The following is a 13,319-nucleotide window of genomic DNA, read 5'->3' on the forward strand; positions in this document are numbered from 1 at the left end:
AAAGTTCCTGTTCACAGGGGTTTTTTATCCCTTGAGTTTCATTTCGAATTTGATGCTCAGATGAACCCGGAATTAACTCACTCATTTACAGAATTTCCCTGATTTTTACCTCATCTTGCATCTAAACCATAAATCTGTTGAAACAGTTTCAAATGTATAAAAAGGCAAAACAGAACAACAACCTCCCCCCCCCCCCAAATTGCAAGTTCATTTCTAAATGGAAATGACATATCTCCATGCAAACAAGGTTTCAGAGCTCAAAGGAGGAGTTTCAGGTAATGAACCAGCTATATAAATAACTCTTGATAGTAGCAGAATTGCACCATGAGCATGGTTGCTTAAAATTAAAGTGTATGGAGTAGGGGGAGAATAATTATTTGAATCCAACATTTCCAGAAGGATCCCTTCTGTGGGACTTGAAAAATTAATCAAATGAATGCCAATCGTGTTTATATTAAGATCTCTTAACAGCACATGATGCAGTTGCAGGAACATTACTGGCTTAATTTTCCTGGAGGTTAGATGCTTGGGACAAAATTTCTCCACAAATTGTTTTTCCAGTTCTCCTCAAGAACCTGACTTTCTAAGCATAACTGCATAATAACAGTTACACATTGTGAACATACAATTATAGATATATGTGCATGTATATATAGTTACATATGTTACATGTATTATTATATAACATTTTAATAATTTTATATAATTAGTGAATGCAGACATGCATATGTGCACATGTGCACGCACACATATAATTATCATATACTAATACTGCAGGTACTGTATCTGACTGATATGGAGGGTTTTAAGTTGTGTGTGTAAGAGATGTATAATGCACACATGCATAACTTAAAACCCTCCATATTGGTCAGATAAGTACCTGCAGTATTAGTGTGTGTGTGTGTGTGTATGTGTGTGTGAGAGTATGTACACACATGAAACCCTCCATATCAGTTATACGTACGGAACCTGTAGTATTAGTTATGAAAACAAGGACCGCATGGCTTTGATTTTTTCCACTTAAAGAACAAGGAGTTTACTTTTTTTAATGTTCAATCCCTCACTTTTTACTAAAGGTTTTTTTTTTTAATTAGTCTTCTTTCGAAAGATTAAATGTCAAACAGTATCATGAATAACTTTCTACTCGGCTCTCACTAAATAAACTAGAATGCCTAGTCTTATAAAACAAACAAACAGGTATTTCTTTCTCAGTGGTTCTTCAAAGATCATGTATACTTCTGGTTTTCACTAACCTTCCTAGCAATGTTAACTTCAGTCATTCTTTCAAATGAGACTTTCTAATCGCCACAATAGAGAGTCAAGCTAGGGACAGACATTACACATAAACTAGTTTGTGACCAGAAACTTGTTTAAATCTAACAGAACAGAAGTTCAGTGCACATAAACCAATTTGAAAATGGCTGAAACCAGTTTGAAATAAACCTGGTTGAATGTAGTATCAGACTTAACTGATTAGGGTCAAACCGGTTTATGCAGTGTCCATCCCAAATGTCTTCCTGGTTTAAGTTTAAATGAGGTACCCCAGCATCCCAGCATGCTGTCTGAGCTGGGGGGTGCTCTCTGCTCCAGAGAGCTGGGCTGGCCCTACCCCTCTGCTCCCTGGCTGCAGCTCTAGCAGAGACTGCAGGCACAGTAGTGCCTGCCTGGTTTCCCTTTCCTCTCTCTCCTCCCCCTCACCACTCCCTGCTCAATTAGCTCCTCCACCCCCCTTTACACAGACTACTCTCAGCATTAGCTAGCATATTACATGCTGACTACGGTTTGTGCTGTGGGAGACGGGACAAAGGCAGACAGGACTGTGTCAGCTTAGGGCTTTTTGGAGCTAATCAGCAGGTAGCTGGTAATGTCCCTTTGTTTGTTCCTAGGAAAAGCTGTTTAAGAAAAACTTGAACTAATGGATAGAGGCTATTGCATTCTTAATGGGCTAATAAACACTGTGTTAGGGGTGATAAACACTGTGTTATCAACTCCCTGCTGGGGGAGGATCCCTCTTTAATCAGAGCATCCTGCCTGGGCCAGGCCATGCCCTGCCTCAGCTCAGCATTGTGGAACGGAAGGGAGGGCTGCTCTAGCGTGCCTCCCACCCCCAGCTACTACCCTGAGCTACTGCAGGCATGTGCCTGCATTTCTTCAGTCCAGAGGGGGATGCATGTACAGTTACAAACTGGTTTAGCCTAACCAGGTTAAACTAACCTGCAAAGATTGAATCAGTTCAGGCTTTCTGAATGTTTGTCCATAGCCTAACAGAGATGGTTTTCTTCTGCCCAGTGGCTAAATGTGCTAAGTTAGCTAAAGAAGCAACCATCCTGAGTTCAGAACACCTACTGGAGTGACTTCAAAGTTGCTCTTAATGAGTTTAAGGTTTTAAAATAATTGTTCATAGAAAAACAGTATCAGCATTCAAGAAATTAAGCTATAGCTCCTACACTGTGCAGAGAAGAGAAAAATGGGTCTTTTTTGTAGCAGTGTAGAATGTATACTTTAGTTTATCAGCTATACATGGAACTTATTTAAAATGCTTATAAAATGCATGAAAATGTCTTCAGAAGTTTTACTGTCTTTATATTGTCTTCACTTGTTTCTCATTTATTTAGGTATTGAACCAGCTACATAAATACTTTCCAAAATGGTATCAAGACTGTACCAAGAGTATAGCTGCTTCATATGAAAGTGTGAGGTGATTTAACTTTCAGTAATAACTTTTTGAAAAGGTAGTAATATCATCACATACCATATAGTTCCAATTAGAATTTGACCCTGCACATAAAGTTGACCCCATGTTTTTATGTTCAATTTTAGCAAAAACAGGGTTTTTTTCCTGGATGTCAGTAATTACAGATGAAGACCTTGAAGTGCTATTGACCTTTCAAAATCCTACAAGAAAATCAAATAATAAAGGATAGAATTCAAAACGTTAAATGCATGAAAGAATAAGAAAAACTTAAATGTAAAAAAATCTGATTTGAGATTCTTATTGCATGTACAAAATACTGCAAGTTAAAGTGGTTGAGGGGCCCAGTTATAGGTTTTCCCTTTGTATAAATTGAATGTTATTTTTGTGGCTTGGGGTTGGGGAAATCCTGGCTTGTAATCTGAACAGTATGAGCTGGGTTTGTTTGGGTTTTTGGGGGTTTTTTTTTTTTTTAATTAGGTTGAATTATTTCTCCAAAATTTACTGCTTCTAAGCCAACTGACTGGGAATCTTTTTACAGAAAGGGATAACTGAATTATAAATATTTTAAAAGAATTCATGAGGAGATGTATATGAAGTCAGTTTAAGAGACCTGGCACACAGATATAGATAGACACAGATATAGAGATACACCTGTGTGAGAGTACACAGAATATACAGCTCCTTATCCTAGCACTGTAGCTTTCAAATTAGATACGAAACAATGTGAACAGTCTTTTTTCTTACAGCATTCAATCAGAAAAAGTTCCATTGGTCTAGTTTTCAACTGCTCTTTAAGTTATAATCCTTCACCCTTTTTTTTCTTCTACTTAATGGCTCTCTAAAACAGGGATAAGCAACCTGCAGCCCATGGGGCAGATCTGGCTGACATCTGCATCTTATTTAAAGACATGCTAGAAGGAGGGTGGGAAATGGTAGCCCACAGTGCTGTCCAGGTTGCAAGCTGTGGCCTGTGTTTGCAAAGCATTGCTGACCTTTGCTCTAAAAGATTTTTTTTTCCTTTGCAAAATAATATGGTGTGAACAGATCCCTATTTCATTCTATATTAATACATGATTAGCACTTCTATAAGTTTGATATTCCAAAGCCAGTTAAATTCCTTCAAATTTAACCACATAACTTGTGTTTGTATAGTAGTGATAATATATTTTCAAAATTAATTTCAAATATGTTAGATCAGTTTGTATCATTTACATTTCAGTGTTTTCCTCTTTAAATGAAAATGAAATGTTTAAAATACTGTCCTGATTTGAAATTTGTATAGTGGTCTTATCTTACCATGGAAAGTCTGTCAGAAGGCTTAATTATTCATGATCCTAGTAATACTACAGCTATATTTACCTTTTCTCTAGACAAATATTCAAGAGGAGAAATATCCCTTTGGTTTCTGTTTGTATGGACTCTGTAGATTATTGAAGAATCAGAAGTAGCATTACCATTTGAATCAGTGATAGTCTTCCTTTGTAAGATTTATTCAGTGAATATTCCCTTTTTTTTTTTTTTCTTAAAATCATTAAGAGCTGGAAATCTTGAAGACTTTTCTTGTGTAGAAGTAAAGACATTAGAAATTTTGCACCTCTTTTGAACCTAAAGCACTGTTACAACTGAATCATCCTAATACAGTAGATAAATGCCAGTGTAGCTTGGGCCTCCAATTCTATCATGAAAACTTTGAGCAGGAGGTCTGAGTCAGGGCTGTTCAACTTGCAGCCTGCATTCAGCCCTCCAGGAATTAACCCGTGACCCTCAGGCTCCTTGTCCAGGCACTGAACTCCTTCACTGCTTCAGCTGTTGCTGCAGAAGTCTCTGGGCTCGCCTTCCCTCCTGCATCTTCCACTTCTTACTCCTGCCCCTGGAGGCAGGATAGCACACTCACAATACCAAGGAGGCCCATGGGATCCAGGGACTCTGAGTGATGTAGCAAGAGGGGTGGGTGGACTGCCTACATCAGGGGTGGGCAAAATGTGGCCTTAGGGGCCAGATGCGGCCCACCAGGCCATTCTATCCAGCCTCCGGGGCCCCTAAAAATTTTAGAAAATTAATATTGATCTGCCCTGGGCTGCCTATCATGTGGCCCTCGATGGCTTGCCAAAACTCAGTAAGCGGCCCTCTGTCCAAAATAATTGCCCGCCCCTGGCCTACTTGATGGCATGGTGCAGTTGGGAGTGGAGGTAAGGTGGTTCCTGCTTGCATGCTTTGTGGTCCATTCATTGTTTGGGAGGGAGGGCCCCTGGCCTCTCAGAAGTTGGACAACCTTGGTCTAAGCCAGGGGTGCGCAAAATACAGCCTGGAGGCCGGATCCAACCTGCCAACTGATTGTATTCATCCCACAGCTACCCCTGCAGCACTCTGCATGGGGCCAAGCCCCACCCTGTGCACTTGCCCCGCATCCACTGACAGCACTGCCCCAGTTCTGGCCAGCAACCGCAGCTTCCTGGCAGGGCTGCTTTGGCTGCTACTGCAGCCACCTGGGTACTGCTCAGCTCCCCTTGCCTCCAGTGGCTCCTCTTCCTCCTCTGTTGCTTCGGGTAGCAGGTAGCATGGGGAAGCAGTGGCTGGACACCACATGCCCAGCCAGGTGGGGGGAATCTGCAGCTGGGTTGTTCCTGCCTGGGTGTGTAGCGCTCCAGCTCCACCTGCCTTCCACCCACTCTGCCTGCAGTGCAATGTGCTGCCACCTGTGGGAAGCCGAGTGGGTGGAAAGTGGCCTGAGCTGTGCAGCAGGGGCAGGAGGGAGAGGAAGAATTGCTGGAGGTGAGTGGAGCCAAGTGGTACCTGGGGAGCAGTGGGAGCAGCCTCTCTGAGAAGCTGTGTGTGGACTGGGACTGGGGTTGTGCCATCAGCAGGTGCAGGCAGGAGTATGGTGCGGGCTGCCCCGGGTGGGAGCACTGTGGGGGAGCCGCAGGCCAGAATGGGTGGGGAGGAACAGTGGACTGCACGTGTCTCACCTCCTGGGTGAGCTCTGCATGCATCCCCTGGCCCACTCCCAAGACATGCCCCTACCCCGGCCACCCAACCCTCCCAAAAAACCCACCTCCCCACCCTACACAATATACAAGAGTAAGACTTTATTTTGAGCTATTATGCAATCACCTCTATATACACTAAAAAACCATAACTCAGGGCAAATTATTTTTTGAAATAAGGTTAAAGTATATTACAATAGATGTTTGACTTTTAGTATGTGATTTGTTTCTATCAATAATTTGTTAAAATTTATATTTTCTGAAAGACTGTGTGCAGCCCTTGACAGCTCACCAAAACTTAAGTGGTAGGGCTGTGCGAGATTTCGCTGAGTGTTTTGTTTCGACGCTGTTTTGACTCCATTTCAAACTCAAAACAGCGAAATTGAAATGAAACAAGACAGGGGAAGGACTGCTCTGATATTGACATGTGTAGCTGGCCAGTGACTGTGATCCTTCCCTGAGGTCCCTTCCAATCCCAGTGTTCTGGGGGAGGGACAGAAAAACAGCTGCATCTCTCTCTCTCGCATGCATGCATGCGCACACACACACGCGCGCGCACACACACACACACACACACACACACACACACACACACACACACACACCCCCATGAGTTTTGCTTGTCAGCCACAGAAGGGGCTATCAGGCATGTTGTTTTCATTCAAATTGGGCAAGAAATGACAAAGTTATAGGCAGTTTCATGTTTCCCCATTATAGTCTATGGGCAAAATGTCGAAACAGCAAAACCGTTTCAGTGGAATGGAACAGTGCTTCAAAACAAAACGGAACATGGTCCCATCAAAACGGTGAAATGGAAGTCTAAACAAAATGGTGCTGTTTTGCACAGCCCTATTAAGTGGCATTTCAGTTGAAATAATTGCCCACCCCTGGTCTAAGCCCTGGCAAGATGGCTTTAAACGTTCTAATGCTTCTGCTGTCTTGCTCATGCAGCTGCTCTTTTGCTGGAAAATTTTTGTGGAACATGTTTTAAAGAGCAAAGTGAATTTACTGGCTTCTAGTGTCTTATATTTGAGAGAGAAGTTTTACCTCCTTATGACGAGTCTTCACTTTTTCCCTAAAACCAAGATAGTGTCATACAAGTTCACTCAAAGTGTCTGCCTAAAAGTAGGTTTAGACTTCTAGTTATATCATTTAGAGCATCTTACTAAACATTTTCCTTTGAACCATGTGAGGTTTGGAGAGTGTGTGTGCTCCTCAACTTTTATATATAAAGTAACTTCTTTAGTACAAAAAAAATTAAAAATCCTTTCAGAAAGTTGGCTAAACTGTTTCTGTTTGGAAACAGTACCAGTGTAGAAAATCTGCTTTAACTCTTTGACCATTCACATGGACCCCATAGACTGAGGCTGTGGTAGGAAGATACTAGATGACCTCCAGGCTCAGAAAAACAAAATATTGAAAGCTTGTGCAGTTGCTGGTGATATTAAAGTATGGCAGTTTGACAAAACCTTTCTTCAGGATTGTTATTTCAGCATGATAACCAGGTTAGACTCTCTTCACTCACGCTGTCTTTCATTCACTTTCATAGTTTCATAGATATTAGGGGCTGGAAGAGACCGTAAAGATTGTCATGTCCAGCCCCACTGCACTTGGACAGGAAAGACTGCTGAGGTCAGATGACCCCAGCAAGATTGATTTCATTCATTTATTTTTAGACTGCTGGTTAATATAGCTAGAGACACAAATGGAGCATGGCTTTGTGTAATAAATAGATTTGAATAGCATCAGCTTTTGAGAACTGCAATTCTAAGGCCCCTATTTACTTTTGTATAATCTGATTAAAGAGACCCAGTTACTCTTGGTTAATGCATATGCTCTTCATTTACTGTAGTCAGAATATGACCATATTTCAGTTACTAGGTTGAAACCTTGAATTGCTGAAGGTTTTTACAATTATTCGGACAAACCCTGTTATGTCTTTGATTTCAGTCTAGTTGAAAGTTGTAATGCAGAGAAGTGAGGTAAGCATCCTTTTGATTTTGTCATGGCTTTGCCTGAGAGAGAACCTAATGGAGCACAAAAATGCTTTTATTTTTAGAAAGGGTGTGATGTGCAACTTACTTATGAAGATTGTAATTAGAGATGGATGAGCTTCAAAAATCCTTCCTGCTGAACGTGTGTGTGTGTGGATCTGAGAGGCCAGTGACTGTTTTGTTGTTACTATATATAGTGATAGACTACAAATCCTTACAAGAAAAATGAAATAGAAAACTATAAAACTGCAGCAAAATGCAGTAGCAATAAAAGCAAACTTAGAGACCAATGTTAGCATTCTAAGAAAAGCTGGTGGGAGGCCGATCCCTCACATAACTATTATGTGGACTGTCTGCAGAGAAGTAAACATTTTGTGAAAAGTGCACTTATGCTATTACAAGTAAAACGAATAACCAACCACCAACTAAACCAGTAAACCTGAATGAAAACAAAACTGTACCTATATGGCAAAGTAAAGCATCCTTATTATTGTGGGCAGTGCTGAAAAATTGACAACCTCTGTGGATAGGTTCTTGGTTGTGTTTGTGGTTATTTTATTTTACTTTGACCCAGCCCCTTTTGCACTGCTTTCACAGGGTAGAGAGGCCAGAGGGCAGCCAGTTTCTCGTGTGAGGGAGTCATATTAACATTGCTGTTGGAAATCTCTTGCACTTGTCTGTGGTTTCTAATTGTGCAAGCTAAAAGCTGCACTGATAGATTTTTTTAAATGTAATATACGTAGCGAACCTTCAAAAGCTATTCTGATATTCTGGGAATTACATTTACTCTCCTGAAAACTTACTTAAGTTTTCCCCTCACTTATTTCATTTATTTATATTTTTTGATACGACATTCAGCACCATATTACATGAGCATCTTATACATTGTCATCATTCTCCACTTCCTTCCAAAATACAAATACCTATTTTGGGGCCTGATTTCACCCCGAGAATTTGAAACTTTCTTCACGGAGTTTGTCTTTCTCAAAGTCTGTCTGTTGCCTAGATAATGAACATGTACCTCTTTATTCCCATAACCACAAAGTATCCTTCTTTTAGCTTTGTCTCATTCTTATCTCCCAATCATTTTCTTAGCAGTTAAACTCTCAAATGTACACGTGTCACTTCTGTGACTCCTTTAAGCCTTTCCAAAGAATGCAGGTCCACTCTTACTCCAAAACCGTGATTCTCTCTCCTCCTTTTTGATACCTCCTTCCACAAATCACACTTCTGTGGATTATTGTGTTGTGTGTGTGCTCTCTCCGACGTATTTTTTTGTCATGTGAGTGATTCCAATTCAAGAAGTTTTTAACCACTTTCCAACTTTAAGTACCAGCTAGTTCCATTAACTTTAACAAGACTGTTTAGGCCCAGGCTTTAAAAACCTAACGGGATTTCGTCTTGCATGAACAAATCACTAGATTAGTCACAAGATCCCTTTCTGTACTGCTCTCTAAAAATCATGTAATATAGGGGTTCCCCTCATGTAAGTAAAGTCACTTTTGACTCCTACACTGGGATACCACCACCTTTCCCCCTTTTTTTTATACTTTGGTTGTGTCTCCTGACAGCACAAAATGGAAATTAACTGCCCTAAGGTAGGTGCTGGGGATTTCCTAACAGGGGAAATTCCAAAGAATATAAAGTTGACATTGCCAACTCTAAATGTTTCCTCCTTTGATGTGGCCAGAGGCAAGATGGGATTTGCAGCCAGTGTAATCTAAGGTGGTTCCTAGGCTGCAAAATTTTACTGGGCTCAATTCAGTCCTCCAATTCAGAAGAATAAAAATAGTTCAGCATTATCCCCTACTGTCGACCTCTACTTCTCCAGTTGCTGTACTGAACAATGTTCACTTAGACCCAGGAATCTGACTCCTAGCATCAAAAAGGGCAGATCACTGCTCCATCTCAAAAGCAAGTCCAGTACTGAATACAGTTGTCTGCTGCATGAACAAGTAAAACGCCAGGAAGCAAAACCTGTTTAATAAAGCAGGAATCACAGTTATTTCTATTGCAATAGTTCATCACTGCAGGGGCAGGACTACTCTTCTTGACACCGCATGTCAAATATAGCAGGTCTTAGTATATGGCATGGTCTTTGTCTTAGTAGCTTTTTATTTGGGGGAGAGATGGGATTAATGTTTTTCATGCATTTGAAAGAATAAAAATTTGAACCTTTAATGTAAGCTTAAGCACTACCAAAAAAGTAAAATTGGTAATTGCTACTCTCCTCACAGCCTTATCCTTTAACCTCATTGTCATGTCCGTGTAACTTTCTCCAGGGTGTGCATGTCCAAAAGACTAGTGAGAAATGGCCATTTTATTTCAGTTGCTGAGATGAAATAAGCCAGTCTAAATTGGAGGTAGATTATATTGACAGCACCAACATCTAGAACAATTTCAACTACAGTTTCCCTCTGGCTACATTGTCCTATTGATCCTCAGTTTTGTTTGTCTGGTTTATATGAATTGCTGACAAGGATGCAAATGTGTTAGGAGTGGGATTTGGCAAGTTTATAGCTTTCTTGCTATTAGAGGGGAATGTTATTTTAAGAATGTAATTGTGCCCTACTCTTCCAGTAGAATCCATATATTTTCTGCAGTTAATTATCAGAACCTCCCCATCTTCTGTTGTGACCTCCATGCCAATTCAAAACTGTTATTACACAGCAATAGATGGGTCAGTTGGCAAACTGAATTTTCTTTTAATTGAAAGAATGGATTGGCTGTACCAAATAGTCAAACACCGAGGGTGTCTATACACGTGCAGCAAGGCTGCTGTGATGCGCGGTAATTGCAGCATGTCGGGGCAGTTTTGATTAATCGAGTCTCTTGGAGCGTGGTAATTGTTGCTCTCCAGCAGACTCCAGTGTCTTGTGCATCGGCATCCCTGTGCTGAAAAATGGTAGCAGGGGGCACTTTAACTAAAGCTGGTCAAGCGAACCTTAGTTAAAGCACCTCCGCTGCCATTTTTCAGCACAGGGACACGGATACATGAGATGCTGTGGGTGCTTTTAATTAGAGTGGCTCTCAGAGCCACCTCTCACAGAGCACGTGTATAAATGCCCCTAGAAGCCTTTAACCCTAGCATACTAACACTGTGATTGCGATAAAAGCATCCTAATGTTTGTGGTCTCTGTTTAAGTTACTTAAGGTTTAAAGATGCACTTGATTTTCATATCCCTCACATGGTATTGCAGCCTCCTGCAGGCATATCTAGTTCTGAGTTTGCATGGCCTGCACTGTAGAGGGAGAAATATGTAGTTCAATAAATTTAATTTGGAAATGCAAACTACCATAAGCAAAAAAACCCCCCAAATGCTACTTACAGTCACTTTCTCTAGTATAAACTCATTTTAAACAGCATAATTCTCAAATAATGGTTTTATTACCTTTCAACCATGTATAACTCAATCACATTTAAGAAAATTTTAGCACACTACAGCTGAAATGAGATATCTTGATCATGAGGTAATGATAGTGAAATTACATATATATGGAAAAAGTTGGAGTTGAAATTGAAAACTTTTAAAAACTGTTTCATCAAGGTTGTTACAAGTAGAGATCTGACTTCAAGTTTTCAAAAATCAGTTACTGAATATAACTGTTAAGGCTTTTAAAAAAGAGCAATAGTTTGAAGCTGTTTAGTATAGAAAAGTCCTTTATGACCTCAGTGAAATATTTTCAAGGAGTTAAGAGGATGTAAAAAGATAGTCTTTCAATGGTTGTTTGAGTGTTGCTAGTCTCTTCAGTATAATAAAGCACGCTGTTCAAATTTTGCAGATGACACTAAAATGTGGGGTGAGGCGGACACACTTGAAGGGAGAGAGAGGCTGCAAATAGATTTAGACAGGCTACAAAAGTGGGCAGACGAGAATTGGATGGGGTTCAACGTAGACAACTGCAGGGTGCTGCACCTTGAGAGAAGGAATCCACAGCGTACATACAGGCTGGGGAGTTCCCTTCTTGAAAGCACAGAGGCGGAAAGGGATCTTGGAGTCATTATTGACTCCAAGATGAACATGAGCTGCCAATACCTGACCGCAGCCAGCAAGGCCAGCCATACCTTGTCATGCATCCAAAGGTGCATCTCAAGCCAGTCCAGAGAGGTGATACTCCCCCTCTATGCGACTTTGGTCAGGCTGCAGTTGGAGTACGACATCCAGTACTGGGCGCCGCACTTCAAAAGGGATTTGGTCAGCCTGGAGAGGGTTCAGAGGAGGGCCACCTGCTTGGTGAGAGGGCAGTAGGACAGGCCCTACAAGGAGAGACTGAAGGACCTGAACCTGTTTAACCTTGGCAAGAGGAGGCTGAGGGGAAACCTAGTGGCTGCCTACAAACTAATTAGGGGAATTCAGCAGCAAAAAGGCAGAGCCCTTTTCTCCCCAGCACCACCTGGGATGATGAGGAACAATGGTCATAAGCTGATGGAGAATAGATTTAGGTTAGAGAGCAGGGCAATTTTTTACAGTTAGGGTGGCCAAAATCTGGAACCAGCTTCCCAGGGAAGTGGTCCTTGCCCCTACCTTGGGCAAATTCAAGAGGAGGTTGGATGATCACCTGTCTGGGATCTTGTGAAACCAGCATTCATTCCTGCCTGTGGCAGGGGGTCAGGCTAGATGATCTCTTCAGGTCCCTCTTGACCCTAGCTACTCTGAAACTACTATGAAACTATAATAGTGATGTAATAGCTATGATGGTCAAGAAATTATGCAAGAAATGGATTTTTTAGAGTGATATCTTTTTTTTGGACTATGTAGTTGCAATAAAATTAGGCAAACTTTCAAATACAAGTCATTCTGCCTTCGGTCTCTCTAAAAAATATAGATTTTGCAGTTAGATTTAAAAAAAACCAAACCCAAAAACGCCAAAAAAGAAGTCTGTGTTCGCAGTTCTAAGATGAATCCTAAAAAGGTCCGTGGGATAAAAGTACTAACAGTTTATTTCAGAGCATAGCAAAGTGTGCATGAATGTTTGTCCTTGGATTATATCATTGAATTAGTGGCAGAAAAGTGGTGGTATATTCAATCTCTCATTAAACCCTGATTAGAAGGTTGATTTATGATCATGCCAATCCCGGGATGTTTCTATTCCAGGGGCAAACACATATGCAACTCGTTTCAAGGACAGATACATTGTCTGCCCCTAGTATTACTTACACAGTCTTATCTGAACTCTGTGATTTAAGTGAGCAGAAGAATGGGAAGTTGAAGGAGCTATGGTTCTAGTCTCCTATATAGTTAACTGAACCACATCTACTGACGGACTACAGTAAGCTATTCACTCCTTGCACTCCGAAGAGTAGAAGGGAAGAAGGGTTTATCCTAGTGTGGTATAATTTTTATATTGTTCTTTATGCAAGGTGTTGAGCAAAGGCTCTGTAAAGTAGCACAGTTTTTATGAAGACAGGCTTACCATAGCTAGTTACACTGCTGAATTGTAATTCCATTAGTAAAGCCAAAAATATGTCAGATTTTCCACTTCAAAAATTACTCTGCTTTTTAACCAAAGGACTTTGGATGTTGTAAAGCATGTGGTAGAATAAAGGTGATTGTAAGGGGATGTACTTCAGGGCATATAAGGGTGAAGAGGAAACACCTTTTTTGGAATGTGCTACCTTTTTTCAGTATGCATGTACTGAATTGG

The 13,319-nt window shown here is 40.9% G+C and overlaps 1 protein-coding gene across 5 annotated transcripts in view; it reads left to right on the plus strand.

Annotated features, from left to right (window-relative positions):
- Positions 1-13,319, plus strand: part of NCK2 (NCK adaptor protein 2) — a 125,371-nt gene that overhangs the window by 73,259 nt on the left and 38,793 nt on the right. Inside the window, exon 1 of one of the 5 annotated variants that reach the window (XM_006278323.4) lies at positions 2,614-2,698. The exons of the other annotated variants lie outside the window; for them this stretch is intronic. The gene's annotated coding sequence lies outside the window, so the exon portion shown is untranslated. Of the gene's footprint in view, positions 1-2,613; positions 2,699-13,319 lie in introns of those variants that run through there. 5 annotated transcript variants of the gene reach the window in all.

Source organism: Alligator mississippiensis, chromosome 1 (genome assembly GCF_030867095.1).
Source record: "Alligator mississippiensis isolate rAllMis1 chromosome 1, rAllMis1, whole genome shotgun sequence".
Taxonomy (NCBI): Eukaryota; Metazoa; Chordata; order Crocodylia; family Alligatoridae; genus Alligator; species Alligator mississippiensis.